The following is a 21,963-nucleotide window of genomic DNA, read 5'->3' as shown; positions in this document are numbered from 1 at the left end:
AAGGTAAGACCAGACATAGTTACTGAATAGCATTCTATTCCAGCAATACTATGTATACTGTCAAATCTATTAGTTATTTATACAGCCAATTATTTGCTGTGTAGATTTAACTTTTAACCCATATCTTACCAAAACGTGTATAAAACAATTCTTGATGAAATACATGCTTTATACTTTAAATATTTTGTATTTTCTAAAAGGAAAAAAGAGATAAAATATTTGTATTGGAAGTGTGGATAAATGATAACATGTCCTCAAAATGCTAGTGACTTTAAAAATGGTTATAAGTAATATTATTCATAATATTGATACTCTAAGATGTTATGAATATATTACAGTAATTGGTTCTTGAATCTTATTTATTGATGGTAAGTTTTCACCCCAGTCACTTTTTTGACATTTATTGTAAACAGTACTCTGATCAATAATTTACTTGTCTTGCTGGGTAATTTTTTTAAGTCACTATAAATGTGGCATGGTTGACTATATACATCAAGGTGCTGCTAATGAAACACAACTTATAAGTTTAGATATTTTACTTTATTTAGCTTATTTAATTAGAATATTTTATTTTATTAATTTATTCTATTATTTTAAGTATTTGTTTACCTCCAAAATAATAAAGTAATCAATACAAACAGCTGTGAATTCAGAAGACATCAGTTCTCATCCTCTTCACTAGCTAAATAAACTTTAACAGGGCATTTGACTTCCTAATTTATCCACCTTCTGAAATATGAAGAACTAAAACCTGCCCTTCCTAGATTTTTCTTTGAACACTTGAAGGTACAAATGTAAGGAAGGTATTCTAAGGGAGTAGAAATGAACGAATATTCTCCAATCTAAAAATATTCCAGACTTTGTAATTTTCCTGCACAACTTAAGATTTCAGGCTTTCTGAGGAAAGAATGAGCATGATTTGGGGCAGAAATAGAGAAGTAAAGAGGCCTGGACAGGATTCACTTCACATTCTCAACAGGAAAGTAGATGAACTTACAAAAACCTTTTAATTTGCAAAGACGTGGAGATAACCAGCAAACAAGATTTTTTAAAAAATGAAATTTAGTCTGGGTGTGGTGGCCCACTCTTGTAATCCCAGCACTTTGGGAGGCCGAGGCGGGCAGATCACTTGAGGTCAGGAGTTCGAGACCAGCCTGGCCAACATGAAGAAACCCCATCTCTACTAAAATATAAAAATTAGCCGGGTGTGGTGGTAGGCACCTGTAATCCCAGCTAGTCGGGAGGCTGAGGCAGGAGAATCGCTTGAACATGGGAGGCAGAGTTGCAGTGAGCCAAGATTGTGCTACGGCACTCCAGCCTGGGCTACAAGAGCGAAACTCTGTCTCAAAAAAAAAAAAAAAAAAAAAAAAAGGAAGAAATTCAAACGATTTGTGAGTTAGTTATGCATACTTATATATTTAGTGAAAGTACAATTGAAAATAGAATAATCTCAGGTGCGTAAGATTCTTATTAAAATCTTAATCAAAATCCAGAGATTTTGGATCTACTTCCAGGAGATCATGGCTGAGGCTAACACATATACATAGATAAGAATTTTTATTTTATAATTGACTATTTCTGTCTCTTTCTTTTATGAGATAGGGTCTTGCTCTGTTGTTAGGCTGGAGAGCAGTGGTGAGATCATAGCTCATTGCAGCCTTGAGCTCCTGGGCTCGCATGATCCTACTGGTTTCAGCCTTCTCAAGTATTGGGATTACAGGTGTGAGCCACCGCACCTGGCCTTGTTCTCTTTTTTAAGTTTTTAATTTTCCATTACTAGCTACTAATATAATCCTAAAGGGTAGAATTTGACAGATATCGGCTCAGATCTTCTTCGTTTTTCAGTTTCTTCTTTTGTAAAATGAGGATAATCAGACCAAATCCACAAGGTTTTTATGAGTATGAAATAATTTATGCAAAAAATTTAGCATAGTGTCTGGCATATTAGTTTGTTCCATTGATCCATTGTTCAATTGATCCACTGGCATATTAGTTTGTTCCAGAGATCAGTGGATCAATGGAACAAACTACCAGTGGATCAATCAATTGATTGATCAATTGATTTATCCACCCATCTCTAATAGCACTTGGCCTCCCAGAATTGTCCAGAATGTGGAAACTTTTTGTTTCTAACTCAAGTCACGTCCCAGAAGCTTTTTCTGATTATCTGATTTTGTTCAGTTTAGGAGCTCATCTCCCTGGAAAACTTTGAAGTTTTGTTTGCTCTGTTGATACAACTTGGGTAAAACTGTTGATATTAATGATGTCCTAATTTTTGTATTTTATTGAGTCAGCCGAACTAAAATTGTACACACACACACACACACACACACACATTATTACAGGCATGCATTCAAAAAATTAATTTGTTCATTTGCTGTGAGAAACACCAGATGTGACGCACATTATTACTTATCTCTGTACAGGATAGTTGAAGATATTTGAGGAATTATGGCTTACTGTAGAATTTAAAGGAAATGATTCAGTTAAATGAAAATAGCTAAGTACAATAGCTCCATCATTACATTAAAGGTATATTGCCCAACTATGTTTCTGCTTAATTTTTATCCAGTTGTAGAGGTGGGATATTGTTGCTGGTCATTCAGACTGATGTTACCTGCTACTTTCAAGTGGTTACACAGTTGTTTCTAGCCTTTGTGTGTACTGATAGCTGGATCCTCCTTCACTTCTTGAGTTGTTAAATAGTTTTCATTTTACTCCAGCTTATAATTGTACATAAAAAATTTCTACATATAGTTTGAAAGACATAAAAGACTATAGGAACAATAAGACTTTTGCTAAATAGGGTCAACATTTAGAAAATGTTCTTAAAGTTACCCAGCTTTTTTTTTTGAGGGAAGCAAAGAATGTTTCTATAATTTCCAAATCAATCCTCTATAGACATAAAATACCCTTGGAAGGTGTTCATCAAAAAAGTAAGAGCTATAAGCTTTTAACTCTTACCAGCTAATTTGATGTCATCCCTGTTATTTCTTATTTTTTAATCAAAAAAAGATTGTAAGAATTATAGACAAAGTTCTTTTTACTTAGTGCATACTACCGTGAAATTTAAAAAAATCATAAAATACAAAAATGGAGTGGGTAATTGAGGATCTAATATACTGGCAAAGAAAGACTAAGGGATTGCTTAGTGTTTTATTTTTATTCCTTCATATCTTGAGAGATAATATTGTTTGTAAATAGCAAACCTAAGAATAGTTACTTGGTTCTTGAAAATTCATATTTATGGAAATAAAATGCTTATCAGGAGGCATCATTTTGTGGATGAAAAAATTAGCTGATTATTCAGTCCTGGCTAATGTGATGACTTCATTTTTTGTTTTTTATTTTTTTGAGACAGAGTATCGCTCTGTAGCCCAGGCTGGAATGCAGTGGTGCAATTTCTGCTCACTGCAACTTCCGTCTCTTGGCTTCAAGCAATTCTGCCTCAGCCTCCTGAGTAGTCAGGATTACAGGCACCCACCAACACACCTGGCTAATTTTTGTATTGTCAGTAGAGACGGAGTTTCACCATGTTGGCCAGGCTGGTCTCAAACTCCTGACCTCAAGTGATCTGCCCACTTTGGCCTCCCAAAATGCTGGGATTACAGGCATAAGCCATCAGGCGCCCAGCCTGATGACTTTATATTCTTTTATGTACACAGTTTGCTTATTCAGAAAAAAAGATATTCTCTTCAGTCTTTAAAAAATAAGCTAACAGTTATTGAGCACCGGCTAAGTGGTTTACACATATTAAAGCATATAGTATTTCATATTATTCCCATTAATAATTATCACCCATTTCATAGGTGAGGAAAGTAAGTCATAGGAGGTTATCCAGTAAAAGCCAGACAGTTAAAGTCATACAGTAGTAATTAATGGAGTTGGGATTTGAACCAAAGTGTCTTAGCCACTATAGTATCAAGAGACTTGGAAACTATGAGACAAGTATCTAATATAATCCTGCTTTTTGAAGGAGTTTTTGGATACAACCCATAGTAAGAGGTTATTTTACATTGTCATCCCGTACACACACTCTGTCTGCCTAGATATTATATACTGAAGAGAAGTTTCACATAAAAACACTTCTGTGAAATACTTGGATATATTCAACTCTACTCTATTCTTTATCACTAAAAAATTCTAGTTGTATCTCAAAGTTGTGTACATTAGTTTCACAATCCACTCATGATTTGACACCTGCAGTTTGAAAAACCACTAAAATAAAGGACATATTAATATAAAATAACACCAAAAGGGGCTAATACTAATGATTCCATTTATTAGGCACCTACTTTGTGCCAAAATACTGTTGTTGATGTTTAAGGAGAAAATTCTCAATTCCTATTACAACCCTGAAAAGTAACTCAACCTTATTTTACAGAAGTAACTGGAGTGTGGCTTTCCCAGGATTAAGTGATTGGTCCTACACAGATTTAGCTGATCCAAGGTTCCTTCTACTGGTCTACTCTACTAATAACATTTAAGCATCATTAAACAATTAAATCAGTACTGAAGAAGTATTTGTGATTTTCTTTTGAATCTATTTGCCAGTAAATGGAAGACACAAGTCATCTTACTGAAAGGAAACGTAGTACTTAATTTTAGAGGCACAGTCATTTAGTTTGTTAAAGTGGAATTCAGCATCTTGAAATATACCAAGAAAAATATTATTGAATAGAAAATTAAGTTATCAAGAAAAATATTATTGAATAGAAAATTAAATTATCTTCTAAAAGAAAGTCCAGCACAAGCAATTTTCTTTTTTTTTTTTTTTTCATTTTACTTTAAGTTCTGGGATATATGTGCAGAACATGCAGGTTTGTTACATGGGTATACATGTGCTGTGGTGGTTTTAAGCACCGCATGCATTAGGTGTCTTAATGCTCTCCCTCCCCTCGCCCCCTACCCGTGAAAGGTCCTGGTGCCTGATGTTTCCCTCCCTGCATCCATGTGTTCTTGTTGTTCAACTCCCACTTATGACTGAGAACATGCAGTGTTTGGTTTTCTGTTCTTGTGTTAGTTTGCTGAGAATGATGGTTTCCAGCTTCATCCATGTCCCTGCAAAGGACATGAACTCATTCTTTTTTTATGGCTGCGTAGTATTCCATGGTGTATATGTGCCACATTTTCTTTATCTACTCTATCATTGATGGGAATTTGGGTTGGTTCCAAGCCTTTGCTATTGTAAATAGCAGCACAAACAATTTTCAAAGAAAGAAATACAAACTCCTCTCCCTCCTGACAAAAACTAAAAGCAAAATCATAAAAAATTTAATTTCACAAATAAAGAACTGAAAATTAAAATAACAGTGGGATGACATATTCATTTATAAATCTGGCTAAATATAGATAGTGAAGGTGAGGGTACAAGAAACTGGGCAATTAGGAAGGAGACTAGATTAGAAGGATACTTTATAGATACCAGACTAACAGAACATATCAAAAACTTTAGAAAGGGTCATTTTTCTTCTAGGAATTCTCAATAAAAATTAATCTTAAATGGATATAAAAGCAATTTAATATAAGGATGTTTGTAGTAACATTATTTACAATATTAGAAGTACCAGAAATTATCCAACAGAGAGACCTCTTAATCATAATGGTCTATAAAATGATGTTATAAAAATTATCTAAAAGGTAGCCATCTATAAACCTGGAAATACATGGGAATGTTAGGTAAAAACACAAATTATGAGACAGTATATAAAGTGTCCAGTTTTTTTTTAAGAAATCTTTTGCAGAGAAGAGGCTGGAAAGATGCATTAAAAAGTGTTAGCCTTGTGGAAGAATACCCACTTTTCCCCTATATGTCTACATTCTCAATATATTGTAAACCTGAATTATTTTAAATTACAAAAAGAAAAAAAATCTTTAAAACTTTTATTCTGGAGAAAACTGGATCTTGCAGAGGAGGTTTAATTTCCTAATGTCAGATTTAAAAAAAAACAACAACTTTAAAATGTAATTCAAAAGCTAAATCTCAAGAATGAATGATGCAGCTACATATTTAGCCAATATGTAAAATGGCCACTGGCTAAAATACAATGTAGAAAAGATATGAAGTTATCATTAAAATTTATACTTTTGTTAGCACTAGAATTTGCTCCAGCAATCTCATTACTGGGTACAGTTCCAGAGGAAAAGAAGTCATTATATGAAAAAGATACTTGCACACGCATGTTTATAGCAGTACAATTCGCAATTGCAAAATCATGGAACCAACCCAAATGCCCATCAATCAATGAGTGGATAAAGAAACTGCAGTATATTTATATGATGGAATACTACTCAGCCATGAAAAGGAATGAGCTAACGGCACTTGCAGCAACCTGGATGAGATTGGAGACTATTATTCTAAGTGAAGTGACTCAGGAATGGAAAACCAAACATTGTATGTTCTCACTGATATGTGGGAGCTAAGCTATGAGGATGTAAAGGCATAAGAATGATTCAACAAACTTTGGGGACTTGGGAAAAGTGGGAGAGGGGTGAGAGATAAAAGACTACAAATACGGTGCTATGTATACTGCTTGGGCTATGGGTGCACCAAAATCTCACAAATCACCACTAAGGAGCTTACTCATGTAACCAAATACCACCTGTATACCAATAAGTTACGAAAAATGAAAAAAATATGAGATATGAAAAAAAGTTTATAGTTTTGTGGTATAAAATGAGGAAAATCAGGACTTTGATTGCTATGACAACTTCCCTCTGTCCCCTTAGAAATTATTCTTCTTAGTAGGACTTTAATTATACCTATCTCTAGATCTACAAATTAATATAGATTTCTCAGATTACATAGTAAGATAGTCTACTATACTGCAATAGCATCATGATTTTTAGACAAAGCATTACTTCCATCTCTATTTAAGTATTGTATTTTATAACAATAGCATGCAAAATGAAAGCACATACAGGAGGAGGTCGAAAAAATATTATAAAAAAAGTCTTCTAATGCAGAAAAGTCCCATATTGAAACTAACTCTTGGAATAATTATTAAAAAGAAGCTGGGAGATATTATGGAAGGTGTTAGAGTATATTTTGAGGTGGAGAGCAGAATGTAGTGATTTTATTACATCAAAGTTTTCCTTGATCTGCTGTGGGTATAGGTAGAATCCGTAAGTGAGGGCCACGTCTATTCACTTCTTCCCATGCTCTGGGGCTTTCAAGAATAAGAATTTCAGCCTCTTCCCTCAGCTTCAGGTAGTGCTGCCTGCTGATTGCTCACAGCCAGGGAGTCACTCCAAAGAAATTGCGCTTGACCAAAAGCAGCTGCCTTGCCGAAGGTTAAACCCCCTTACCCAGGAATAGCCTTCACGCAATGAGTGGTGGATGCTGGCCTCGATTTAGTTCATCTCTGAAGGACACTGTAGGATCAGCTAAAGCCTGTTGTAATGGCATATCAGTTTAGCAAGCATCTCCCCTTCTGCACATCTGCTTCCTTCAGTTTCTTACATGGAGAACATTTCCTAGTAAACTACCTCTGATTGAGAGCAGGTTCCCAGGGAATCTGACCTATAACACCTACTCTGAAATATTTTTGGAAAAAAAATGAAACACTGTCAAAGCTTTCATTTAAATTCTTTCCAAATCCAAAGATCCTTAGGCAGTTAAGTAAAGTCTAGCAGCATATCAAAATCTTCCATAAGTTTGCACATGTTTGAATGTCAGGCTTGAGGTGTATCTTCTGTCTAGTTCAAACATAATTTCTCTTGAGGGAAGTAAGTGGGAAGCAAGAGATTGAAAAGCCCTGTCACTGTGGAGGAGAGCTGACTTATGGCAGTAGTTCCAAAGAAACAGCTACTGATGAAAGGTTGTTTTTCAGACCTTGGAACAACTGAAAGCACAGCAGTTTGGCTAACCTAAAACACACAGGTGCCTGGATTCTTCTTCCCTTTTTTCCAAAATGGATCTAGTTACCTCCAGATTTCACCCATTTAACAAGTCACAAAAATTTCCTCACAGGTGTAGGGAGATTTTTTTTTAAAGAGTATGCCTTCCAGGAAGTATCTCTCATAGTGCTTTTGCAAATTGAGTATAACTGGGCCTTCTTAGGTTTACTTTAAGAAGAGAACAAACATTCTTCCCCAATGTCACAAATCCCACAATACAAACATTGAAGACGTGTGTAGAGGTGTTATGCTGAAGGTGTCTTTGGAAGAATGTAAGCAGAAGGAAATATTGCATGCTCACCAGCTGCCTTTCCTAAGAATCCCCTTTAAACATCTCTGTTCCGCCTACTATGTGTCTTCTCTCTTCCTTCTTCAGAAATTCTCCGCAGCTTCCTAAGCCCTATTGGCTTTCTTCTCATATCCCTCTCTCCTGTCTGCCTCTCTTCTCATTCTGATCAAAATGCTTCAGTCTCCATTTCCTCTTATAACCCTTCCTTGGTCTTAACTTTTTCTTTTCTTTCTTTGATTATTTTTTTCCCTAATGGGAGAACAAGAATCATTTTTAGTTAGGTCTCACTTACCATGTACTAAAGACTTGATGTAAGTAATGAGAATTTAGTGAGCTTTATGCTTTGTGTGGAGTTGGAGAATAGGAGAATAAGATATCAATTCACACCATTAAATCAGCCCATGAGTTTCTGCTTGCTGACCCTTCCTCCCATTATGGAAACTCAAATATGACCCCACAATGGCATCTCCTGAAACCAATAGTGGTAAATTATAACTCATAGTTATCTTCTTGACATTGTTAGATAATTGGGAACATGACTCTAATTTCCAGGAAGCAGGTGGGAAAGCATGAAGAAGAAGTAGCAAATAGGACCAGGAATTAGGAAATTTGGGCCCAAAAAGGATACGTGCAGAGAGATGCAGCTGTAAGTTTCTAAAAATGAACAAATAGCTTAAAAGGCAAATGTTTGTGTTAAAAACCAGGGGTTAAGTAGCTGGCTAATCCTACTTCCAGAGGTTGGAAAATTGACTTACCAACTTGCAAATTTCATATTGTTAATGAGAATTCTTTCTTGTCTTTTTCTCATGTAAGGTAATTTAGTTTGCTAGATTCTCCAGTGTTCATTCCCTCCGATCCCTGTCTCTTGAAGTTGAGCAAAAGCTTAGGAGCCATCTTTCTTAAAGATGGAAGGAGACTGGTTATATTAAGAATTTAGCTATTTTCCCATCTAACCCTAATCACTGTTTAAAAGTCGTAATAACATCCTGTGTCAAAAAGTGTCATTTTTTTCTAGATTTATTTCCAAGTTGGCCCAACTGGTTTAACATCTCTATGTCTTTTTTTCTTTTTTTAAACTTTGTTTTTCACTGCATGTTCTCACTCATAAGTGGGAGCTGAACAATGAGTACCCATGGACACAGGGAGGGGAACAACACACTGGGGCTTGTTGGTGGGGCAGGGAGAGCATCAGGACAAACAGCTAATGCATGAGGGGCTTAATACCTAGGTGATGGGTTGATGGATGCAGCAAACCACCATGGCACACGTTTACCTATGTAACAAACCTGCATGTCCTGTACATGTATCCTGGAACCTAAAATCAAATCAAATTAAAACAAACAAAAAACTTTGTTTTCTCTGAGGAGAGATGGATCTAACCCTTGATCCTAAAGGTGGTGAGTGGGAGATGTACTCAAAGTATGAAATCCAGAGTGTGCCCATCGATAGCTCCTTTTCAGTAAAATTGTTCTCATGGCTCTAAAGGTGGGAAAGAGCTCATGCACATTGTGTGACCACCCCCTACAGCATAGTCACAGTAAATTTAAGGAGGAATGTGTACCTGATTCAATGGCAGCTCATTGGACTGAGGCCAATCACACTGTTTGGAATGAAAAGGTGAGTTAGGCAATAAGAATCATTCCCTAGGAATTTAAACTATGAAAAACTTTGAAGAAACTAAGGCATAGAGAAAAAAATAAACATGCTCATTGTCACAGAGTTAATAAGTGGTGAAGCCAGGATTCCAGTATGGCTATCTGATCCAAGGGCTCACATCTGTGATCACTGTCCAATGTCATCCTTGCAGTTACTCCACTTCTGTTGGCCTGGTTTTCACCTCGATCTGAGTTTCACTACATAGTATCCCACTTGATGATGATCTAAGTATCTGCACCTTGTAATCAAGAAAGTATTATGAGAAACAAAACCTACTGTGTGGAGTCACTAGCCTTGTTAGTTTCTGGATCATTTGAATTTACAGCCAGAAGTGATGAATTTTGTCAGTAACTCTTCACTGTGCATTCCTAACTTTACACGGAAGACTGTTAGAACTGGCAGCATTGAGTGATGTGGGATCCCATCATGGAAGCTAAGGAAAATGCCATGGAGACTGATAGTTGAGTGATGGAATACATTCTTTCACAATATTTTTTTCACATTTTTTACATCTTTGAAATGGGGATTTTTCTTAAAATCTGTGGTATCTTACTATCACTGTCTGCCAGGCCCAGTTGTCATTTGCTCAACGTATGCTCAACACAGTTATTATTCCTGCTGATGTTCCAGTCAACAAATCACTCAAAGGTGACTTAAAGAAGGGATCTGCATTTGGGTTGTCGTCTGAAACCTTCTAATATTGGCTTTACCATCAAAACTAGCAGAATGAGAGTCAAGCAATTTGGAAGATTTTGGAGGCAACAGTAAAGCAATATTTGCAGAAATGGTATCTGAAAAAAAGAGCATTATCAAATCTGAGTATTAAGAACAGATTTAGAAATTTTAGAAATTCATTAACCAATTTATTTTGCTTTTATTTTTGTTTTTTTTGTGCACACAAGAGTGACAAAATGAAATGTCTAAATAAGTCTAAATAATCTTTTAATACAAAATAAAATTCAAATTATATGAAACAATTTTTGAAATTGTTTTGCAACATTCTTTCTTAGTGCTATATAAAATAATGGTGCATCTTGTAGTTAATGGTCTCTTAGAGTACATGAAATACATATTTCCTAAAGAATGAGGAGAAAATATGAGTATTGTTTATAAATAATGTATTGGAAAGGGAAAACTTTTAAAAAAATTTAAACAAACTGTGTTTCTCGTTCTCAGAAGATCAATTACAATTATATTTAGCAATTGTAGTCAACATAAATTTCAGAAGAACTAGCTAAAATAAAAATAAATCCATGAGCCAAGTGAAAACTATATTCATTGCTATGTTATTTTCCCCTTTGGACCTATATTATTGAGAATAAAAGAATGGAAACAAACAAGCAAAACATATCCAAGAGAAAATTCAAGTACTGAATTACTAAAGTGATATACAGAAAATCAGAAGGTTTTATACAAACCTGAAAATTTTCCACCTACAATAGGGATATGAATCTTAAAAATATGGTACATTAGAATTGTAACTAAAAACATATTCATTAATGAATTCACAAGTTTAACATTGTTTTGCTGATAATCCACTTATTATGCATTCATTTCTCTATGAATAAAATATTTTATCATTGCGGTTTCAAAAACCATATTTATTTTAAAAGTGCCACTGAATAATGCAGAATTTTTCTGGCTCTAAAAAGCCTCCCAAGATTTTAGTAGGAATGGCGGGTTCATAATCAAGAAAAGATATGAGTTTTTTCAAATGCATTATAAAAACTTCAGGTGTATTTTAAAGTGTTTTAAAAAATGTTGCAATAGGAGGCCGGGTGCGGTGGCTCACGCCTGTAATCCTAGCACTTTGGGAGGCCGAGGTGGGCGGATCACGAGGTCAGGAGATTGACACCATCCTGGCTAACACGGTGAAACCCCGTCTCTATTAAAATTACAAAAAATTAGCCGGTCGTGGTGGCAGGCGCCTGTAGTCCCAGCTACTTGGGAGGCTGAGGCAGGAGAATGGCGTGAACCCGGGAGGTGGAGCTTGCAGTGAGCCCAGATTGCACCACTGCACTCCAGCCTGGGTGACAAAGAGAGACTCCATCTCAAAAAAAAAAAAAAAAAAAAAAAAAAAAAGTTACAGCCGGAGCAAAGTCTCTCTTTTTTCTTTTTAATTTATTTTTGATAGAAGAGGGAGATATAAAGGCCTAGAGATGGAATTGAAATCTTCCATGGATCAATTTGACATAGCTTTTTTTTAGTGACTGTGCTCATTGTATAGAGTATTAATTGAAGTGATCTCTAGCTTTTGTATAGTAAGATGGTACTAGATGCTTTTGGTAGTTATGAAGAGATATAGCTTAGTTGAAGCAAGCCAGTTGGCTCTCATAGTGTTTTTTTATAGAAGTTACAGATAAATAATTTGGAATTTCCTTTCTCCTTTGCTTTGCTGAAACTCAACTCTGAACTCTTGCTGTTTCTAAGCTGCAGGCGCTTGACAGAAAATCTGAGCTTGCAGCTCACAGCCCTCTTTTATACCACTGTGTTCAAACAGTCATTGTTTTGTCACACAGTGAAGCAAAACTTTAAAATCCATCTATACACAGTTCAGACTGAGGTAAATGAGATGATAGAAAATGTTGCCACCTACCAGTTAGAAATAATATATCAATAAATAAAAATATCTAACATTTATTAAGCTATACTATTACCTAGACATTATTATAAGCGCTTTAAACATCTAAGCTCATACAATGCTCACAAAATAAACCCCATGAGTCAGGCAATATTATTACAGTGTCTCTCTATTATAGATGAGATAACTTGCCAAAGTTTGCACAGCTAGTAAGTGGTGGAGCCAGGATTTAAATTGAAACAGGCCAGCTCTGAGTCCATGGAAGTCTGCCTTACTAATAAATGAATAGATAAATGTTGATCGAATGAATAAACTGTGTGTCTACAATGTGTCCAACATTATACTAGGTGCTTTGAATAATTCTCAAGTAATTCATTCACTATTTGAATGCCTGGGGATACAGCCATGTACGCAGATGGTTAAAATCCAAAATATGCTCTAGTATAAATAATTATAGGAGACTTCTCCCCAAATTCTACCTTCTGTTGTGTGCCAGTGAATTAATTTGGGGACATGAGACAAGAATGAACAGTATCCACAATCTACGAAAAAATAACAAGCAAGATTGTTGGCCATTTACCTAACAGTGTGTTGGTTTTTTACCTAACAGCTATTCCTTTCTTTCAATTTAAGATAAACCCCCACTTTTTTTTCTGGCAAGTACTGCTTTGGGGAGATTACCTTACCCCTGTTTCATGAGAAAATCTTATTAGTCTATATGTTGATCATGGAAATCCTATTCTTTTTGCCGATGGTTGGTTTAGGCAAGGGCGTATGAGTCAGTTCGGAAGTGTAGTAATATAAGAGGAATTCTGTTGGGTGATTTCTGGAAACGTTTTTCTAACTTTTAAAAAGACATACAGAGGAATCAGCATCTCCTTTGCTGGGTGGTGATGTGTTTGCATGTGGTACCTGGAATTGCTTGCAGCCATGTCGTAAGTATGAGAGAATCTGGTGAAAGGGAAGGCAGATAGATACTCTATGGACAGCGAGCTATAAACTGAAAGTAACCATAACCTCACAATGCTGTTGAGCAGCTGTGTTAATCAACCTACGACCACCATACCTTGGGTCTTCTTGTAATGGAAAATAATACATTTCCCTTATGGTTTGATTCAGTTTGTATTACATCTCCCTAAAACGAGCATACACAAATACTTAACAATCTCATTTTCACAATAAAAAATTTATTTTTTCCATAGGCTTATTATCTACTAGGCGAAGCTAACTTGCCTTGTTGCTAATACTCTTTACCTACGTGTGCCTCTGACTCCTAGCTTTTGATTCCCAAAAGGTCTAAGAGATTTTCATTACATTTTTTTCTATTCAAAACAGGGTTGTGTCTTCCCTACATTCTGTCAATTATGGTGAAGTTCAGCACCCTGCATCCTGTGGAGCTGGATAAATATGAATTGAATTGATGTGAATTATAAGAAAATTAGTTTCGTGATTGGTTTAAGCTGCTTTAAAAGATTTGAAAGGTTTAGGTAAGGGTTCAATTTTACATATTACATTCCAATTGAATGAATGTTCTACCTTTTAGTGTGTCCATCATTGATCAAAGTCTGCGAGTGAGGAAGCAGTGGACAGCTATACCTTGATCTGCTAGGAGTACTCTACAAATAAATCTGGAGGACTTGGAGGACTGGAAAGAATATTTGAAAGGCAGGTGCCCTATTGTGATTCTTACGTGGCATAATCTCCATGTGTTTCTTAGTGAGTTCCTTTTCTTTTGCTTCTTCCCTGTCTCCTTCTCTTTCTTCTTTGCTTTTGTTTCTTAGTAAGAAACAATTTATTTTCTGTTTCTTCAACAAGTCATGCTTTAATAAAGTTAGGGATATGTCCATGACGAATTTTCACATCTTTCCTTCATCTTGACAAACCCAGAACACACCACTTTAAGAAAGCGGAGTTAAGAACAGATTTCCTATAAAATACCAATGAGTCACCATCTCACATTGAACATGACATTGAACATTGTGAAGTAAGTAACTTTAATAAAAGGTCATTATCTCTGGCTCTTTAACTTTTATTTTCATTTTGGCCAATGCCTGGACTTAATGCCATTTCCATCTGAGTGGCTTAATAAGACTGATGAATATACCACAGTTTGCATCTCAGATCTTCAAAGAAAGAGTTTAGAAAGAATATAGTTTCTGATTTGGAGCATGATCTGTAAATGATATCCTATTTACATGATAAACAGGTATTCTGGCTTACTGACAAGAGCAATACATGGAGCTAAATTGCCTTTTCATGTTTTATTCAGTAATTACAGATACTATAATTTCACTGATATGAAATCATTCTACAGGCAGTTGGCTCATTTCTTTAGACTTTTTTCATACTTACTGATCAATAATTTGATATTATGACATTAAAAGAAAACTAAAACATGATCTAAAGTGCTTATACTGAGTGTGCCAAACTTCCACTTTAAAAGTTGTTGGATGTCTTTTATTATCAAAAGCCCTATTATAATTTTTTAATATTCTTACGTAGAAGTCATTTCTACCTTACTGCAAAGCAACAGATATATGGAAGATCTGCACCTTTTCCTATTGTGTAGCTCAAGATTGTTGGTGACTAGGACTCCAAGTTTATTTCACCAGTCTAGTTATAAACTATGATGAATTGTTGGAAGAAAACATGTTTGTATTTAGATACTCAGTACTAAACAATTATTAAAATTCTGGCTTATATAGTAGCCCCTTGTGAATTGGGTAGTGTCAGTCACACCAAAAGATGACTTTAAACAAATTTTTGAGCCTATTACTTTGAAGGTCAGATCCTGGAATATGGCTAACTTTTCGTGTCCCTATTTCACTATCCTTTGGCCTTATAGCAACACCAATTTGACTCATACAGAACTGAAAGTATTTTTGTCAATTTCTTGATGAAGCCTGTTTGCCTTTCTTTATAGAATAGGATCTAAAGATATTTTCAGATTTATCAACTTTTAAATAAAATCATAGCTGCTGCCAAATAAATTATTCGGGATTATTTGGGAAACTGGCTAGAATCTCTCATTGGCTCTGGCTCAGCTTTGCATGACACTCAGAGGTAGTCAACTATTTACAAGCCCCAACTTCCAGAAAATACATATGTGGAAATCACCCTTGCCTAGCGTGGGCGTTCCACTACAGCTCCTAGGAACATTACTATAAGCCTTTTAGAGGCTCCACGGCATCAACAATGAAGGAAGTAAAAAGCTCTGAGAATTGGAAACAGCCGAGAAATGATCAAAGGATGGCTCCATGAAATGACGGGCTGACCCATGTGATAACCTTCTGATTCCAAAATACATTTCCTTAATTTTTTTTACCATTTCACTATTTGTACAGGTTGATGATTAACCAATTAGATATTTATCTGGCTTACAAAAAATCCCCTTTAATCAAGATATATATGACAGGTAGGGTGGACAGATTATGTTTCTGAATTATATAGACTGGTTCAGTTATTATCGGGATAACAGCATGGACTCTGAAGCTAGAAACTCTATGTTGGAATCTAATGTTGATTAATCTTATGACTGGTATAGATTTTGTCTAAACTGGGCAAATCTCTTTCCCCAGTTACTTCTCTAAATGAAAGTGTTGACTGAGAGAGTATTACACATGGTGACACAGACTTTCCTTCTAAGTGCCTGGGCAGGTAGCAGTAGATAAGCTAGGAGTTGCCTCATTTTTCAAGGTAAAGGAGGAATTTTTCTGGGAGCGGACAGCATTTTCTGTCTGGCAGAGGGGCTATTCTTACTCTTTCATACCCTTTTGAGTTTCAGAGGACTGTGCTTTGCTTCTTGTTTGGTCCTACACCCTGTCCACATTACTCAGAGAGCTCTCATAGTGGCTCTAAGTACCTCTATGTGAACTGGAGCCAGTTGTCCAGCTGTGAGGAGGCAATTCTCCTTTAATAAATTACTCCACTGTAATTACCCTCCAGGCAGAAATCCTTTGGCAATTTGTTAGACTATCAAGGGCCAGCTGGGGAAAATGGCACCTCTCTCTGCAGCACATTTCTTCCAAGCACTTCTGGGTTGCAGTTTTCTCAGATCTGGTATCTTTATCAATTATTATAAAATGCTTTCTATGTCTTGGAAACAGTTCAGAATTTCTGATTTGTTAAGGTACTTTCTTGTTGCACAGAATTTTATGTCCTTCACCCTTTTCATCTCTCTTCTATTCTACCATTTCAGTAGCTTTTGGTAGGAAGCATAAATAATCTCTTGTGGTTAAGATGTCACCAGGAAGAGAAGCCCTCTTTATAATTCTAATGAAAAAAATTTATCCTACCTATTCTTAAACATATTTTCTTAAACAAACTTCCTTACCATTATATTGGGAAAGGGAAGGGATCAAGACTTTTAGAAATTAATGCATTTCTAGAATTATATCATGATTATCTTCTTATGTATCTATTTCATCAATCAGCTCTGAGCTCCCTGAGTTTTGGGATAGGATTTTATTAACATTTGTATTTGCAATACTCAGCACAATGTCTCAATCCCTACTGCAGTATAAAATTTGATAGTGCTTATGATATGTATTTATATTGATATAAACCTAATATTGCATTACTCTGTTATAAGGGAGTAAAACATAAATGTGAGTAAACTTAGGTGAATTTGCTCGTGATTTTTCATTTTTCTCTGGTGTCAGAAGTAGGCTTTGGATGCATTTCTAGGTTTTGCATGTTATAGCAGAATAAATTTAATTTTAGAGAGAATTGGTGTTTGGAGAGGTGATAGGGCATTTCTATGGTGAGAATGGAGGCCTGACTCAAAGCCTGAGTGAATATAAAGCCTACACAATATGGGGCACATATTGTAACAATCTTTTTCATCACAAAATGCTGACAGTGGAGAGAGGGAAGGCAGCTGGTAGGGAAAAACGGATATAGAGCATTCAATTTTGAAAGAGGGGAACATGTAGCTGCAAAATCATGCTGTTATTCATGGTAACAAGTAAAAATTTCAGCCAGCATTTTGCAGAGGGTGTTAGAGAGAGGAAAAGTCTCTGTGGAAATCTGCTGATTAAGATGCACTTTGTAGAAGTCCATCATCAGAGACTGAATTGAATTGAATTGGTTGTGAATAACAAACAGCCTTCCAAAGAGGTAAGAATGGTATGGCATTAAAGAGGATAAAAAGAACTTAGATAACAGCAAAAGTCTCTACTGCCCTTGAGATTTCTTTCTTGGCCATGCTGGTTAAAGATTATAACTACTTCCTCAGTGAAGGAAGCCTGAAAATCAATATCCGAATGTCAACTGACATCAAAATATCAGCACAGAAGGTTTGTCATTCCAGAAATTCATGCAGGCTTCCCCTTCTTCATGCCTGTCTCTATAATGTCTGGGCATTTTCTGTCTTAATGTGTAAAGTAGGCCATAGTCTCCTGCTATTATCAACCAGATTGAAAGAAAATGACTGAAGTCCTAAAATTTAAATATTTCTTTTATGAAGAGGAATGAAGGAAAGAAAAACTATAGCAATTTCTTCCCACATGAACATTCTGTCGTCTTTCACACTTACATCTTGTTTCCTGAAGCTTTTATCTCCATCTCTACTCCCCTGACACTTCCAACCACAGGCATTTATGCTACTGCAGAAGACAAAAAGCTCATATAAAAGTAATGTTCAAGTTGATTTGGGCATGAAATTCCAAAACCGTCCAGAGAGAGTTCATGCTGCTTCAAAATAATTTTAAGTGTAATTCTACAAATAAAGAAACCATTTATATCAATAAAATACTTGTTTTCTGTGTATTGCATAAAATCAATTTATATTCAAATATTTGGCTATTCCCAAATCAATGTCTTTTAGAAGGCTTAGAAACAGAAGAACTGTTAAGATCAACTGTGAAACATTTTGCTCTATGAAGAACAATAAAACAGAAATTAGAATATTAGCAAGAGAGCAAAGCAATACTGACAAGTTCACTGTGGTTGTTATGGGTTACTTCTGAATTAATAATTTTCTACACTTTTCTTGCAATTGATGAATTTTTCCCCTGGTCCTCATTTACTTATTCATTAGCTAAAGGGATTAGTAAAATTAATTAGAACACGAAAGACAATATAAGTACTAAAATGCCAAAGATAAGGAGCTGAGACTATCAATTTGTTTTCCCTCCTAATTAATTCCTAATATTAAATTACAAAATGAAATTTTATAACTAATTTCTACAAGATTTTTATTGAAAGGTTAGAAAAACCTGAATAAGATAATGTGAATTCTTTTCTGTTTTGGTCTAGAAATGGATTTAATATTTAGAATTGATTTTCTCTATTAGTATTATCTTATTTTTTCTGGGTGATAGTGATGTTTTATTTGCTTTCCATGTTTCTTAGCTGTCTTAGTTGTATCCAGAGTGTTTTAGAAAAAAATTTATTCATCAAAGTAACAGTGTTACCTTGTTAAAAAATGTACTTTTTCTCTGAGGGATCAAATTTGAGTCACCCTAGAACATTTCTGTCAGAGTGTGTTGGATTTTAAATACTACAGACATACACATGTTAACATCAGTATTCTCTTTATTCTTTTGCTGAACAAACTAAAAGACAATGTGAAACTGATCAGGATTTACTTTCTGGGTTTAAGCAGCTTTGATCATTATTAAGAATAGGCTAACATAGAAACTCAAAATTTGATGGAATTATGGCTTTAAACTTGTTCCTATATTTTGCTTTAGAGGAAATGTAGTAAAATTCTTAAGCATTTTCTCTTTTCCACTGTTTTGGATGAAATGTTCTTGATTATTTTTATTAACTTTCTTTCTGCTTTCTTACCCCAAGGGGGAGAGGGACCTGTCTCTCACATTGCTCTGCATGAGACATAGCTTTGAGCTCACTTAGAGCTAGCCCATCACTCTTAGTCCATCCTAATTTCCTCCCCACCCTGAATTTTATACCCTAATATCGCAACAAAAGCTCTAAATCTAGAATTCCGTGTGACCTGAAGATCTCGCCAATTATATTACTCCAAGTTGCCTCATATTTTCTTGGTTGCAACTTCATCAATCTCATAAATCTTAGAATATTCCTACACATTGCATTTACTAGACATAAATACTAATTAAATGTGGACCCCAAAGAAGGCATCAGGTTGCACTGAATGTTTGGGTTCCCCCATTTCCAACTACTACCCATAGAAGGGGAGTCACAGAATTATATCTTCTAAATTAATTAATCATTTTGAGTTTTTCAGCAACACTTCAGCCATATCTTGTCAAAGCTAAAATCAGCAGCCTTCCAAAACCATGAACACAACTTGACTGATTTTGACAGTCCATTTATTAATTGCTGCCAAACTGTAATTGTTATTGCATTAACATCGCCTATCTGCAGAAGAGCAGCATCAACTAAGCATCTGCCTCTAAAATTTGAATATAAATGTATTTACTTAGGTTTCACCACTGATCTTTAATGTTCTTAATATTTTCAGGCAATTTCATCCACAACATCAAATGAATTGTAGAAACTGGAACTAATTGTTTCCCTAATTGATTGACTCTCTTACCTCCTGTTGTGTGTACAATGCATGTCATTGGGCTGTATGTAGCAACAAGAGGGAAACTATCAATCAATCACAGAACAATTAGTTCTGATCGGAAGCTTTCTTCCGTTGTATTGAAAGGGAAAATAGCCACTTCAAAGGTTAAAGGGACACATTTCTGCTCTGTAGTTGTTACTAAAAGAAAAGGTATAGAGGTTGGACTAATTCCTTTTCCTCCATATAATTGAAATTAAATTCCAAATTAAGGTTCTTTGAGTTTGAGAGGAGTACGCAGATATAGAATTAGAAATGTACAGCCGGGTGCGGTGGCTCACGCCTGTAATCCCAGCACTTTGGGAGGCTGAGGTGGGCGGATCACAAGGTCAAGAAATCGAGACCATCCTGGCCAACATGGTGAAACCCCATCTCTAGTAAAAATACAAAAATTTGCTGGGCGTGGTGGCAGGTGCCTGTAGTCCCAGCTACTTGGGAGGCTGAGGCAGGAGAATGACTTGAACCCGGGAGGTGGAGGTTGCAGTGAGCCGAGATCGTGCTACTGCACTCCAGCCTGGTGACAGAGCGAGATTCCATCTCAACAACAACAACAACAACAACAACAACAACAGAATTAGAAATGTACATAGCTCCATGTATATTTTATTGCTATTAGTGTTTCTTAGTATGTCTTAACTACCTGGCTGGGCAAGAGATGTCTGTTCACAACTATATTTCCTTCAGCTAACACTTGGCACACAGAAGTCGCATAATAAACATTTGATGAATGAAGAAATAAATAGAATTTATAGTCTTCAAATATAAACAATGCATGCAATTTAAAATTATTTGTGTCACTGGAGACAGTTCTCTGTAAGAAATCCATAGATATAGTAGTTGAAATGAGACATGTAGTTTTAACTTTGTCTTCTATAATTTTATAAAAAAAGGAAAAGCAGGTAATTTGATTGTCATACTTTCTTCCTTAGTTTCTCCCAAGTTAGACTGCAAAGAAAGGCAGATCATGTGATGAAGTGATGAATCTGGCATCTTTTAATCTGTTCCTAAATCATTACTTTCAGTGTTTCATTAAACTACTTTGGGCATCCTCTTTCCTCCCCATAAGCAGTCCCAAAACCTGATGATGACTATGTGGTTATTTTCTTGGATGCCAAATAGTCCCCATGTTTCTGAACTTTGGTATTCTCAAACTCTCCAACCTCAGCTCATTCATACTGTATTCTCTCTTTTTTTTTTTCAGGGTTACCTCTCTTTTTTCAAGTATACGATTGTGCAAAGGATAACTCTGAATTAATCAAAGCACTTGGTAGACTCTATATACCACTCAACCAACAAAATGCAGCATTTCTTTAAAAAATAAATAGTTAAATAAATATAGTTAGAATTTTCATTTTGGTGGAGTGAAAAAACTAGTTAAAATTTTTGGACTCTGAAAACAGATGATGGATGAATATAGGAAAAAGTTAGAGTTAAGAAAGGAATGACAGAATGATAACAAGCATTTTTCAAAGGTTTTATATTTTCTCCAAATGTAGGTAAGCTGCTACTACACTGACATCCAGCACCTACATGTAATATAATGTGGAAAAGACAAAAAGAAAGACCTAGCAACTAGAGAGCAGATTTCATTATACAGTTTGCTATGGCCTTACAAATTAAAAGGTGTAGCAATAAATATGCAAAATGGGCTCAGTTAACAATAGGGATTTTCTCGCTTATTTGTGTTTTAATCAGGGCTTCAAGGTTAACAGAATTTGTGTTATTAAAGTTTAGCAAAATAGCTTATTGAAATGTCAATTTTAGATCTATCTTACTGGTATTAAATCTACGCAGGCAGGATTCTATTGACAATTTGACCTTAGCATTTAAGGCATTCCCAGCAGCTGAGAACTGGTTTTGAACATCAAAACAGTTCTATAGGTTAGAAGTGGTTATATTCACTGCCACATAATAAGAAATGACTAATGATTAAAAAATGTAGTTGGTTGAATGATGTACAATCACACAGGTATTTAAACACGCACA

General features: G+C 35.4%; 1 protein-coding gene across 6 annotated transcripts in view; it reads right to left on the bottom strand.

The window, feature by feature from the left end:
* SYT1 (synaptotagmin 1) overlaps nucleotides 1-21,963 on the bottom strand; it is a 590,207-nt gene that overhangs the window by 235,393 nt on the left and 332,851 nt on the right.

Source organism: Pongo abelii, chromosome 10 (assembly GCF_028885655.2).
Source record: "Pongo abelii isolate AG06213 chromosome 10, NHGRI_mPonAbe1-v2.0_pri, whole genome shotgun sequence".
NCBI classification, from domain to species: domain Eukaryota; kingdom Metazoa; phylum Chordata; class Mammalia; order Primates; family Hominidae; genus Pongo; species Pongo abelii.
This window is presented reverse-complemented; position numbering and strand designations above follow the sequence as displayed.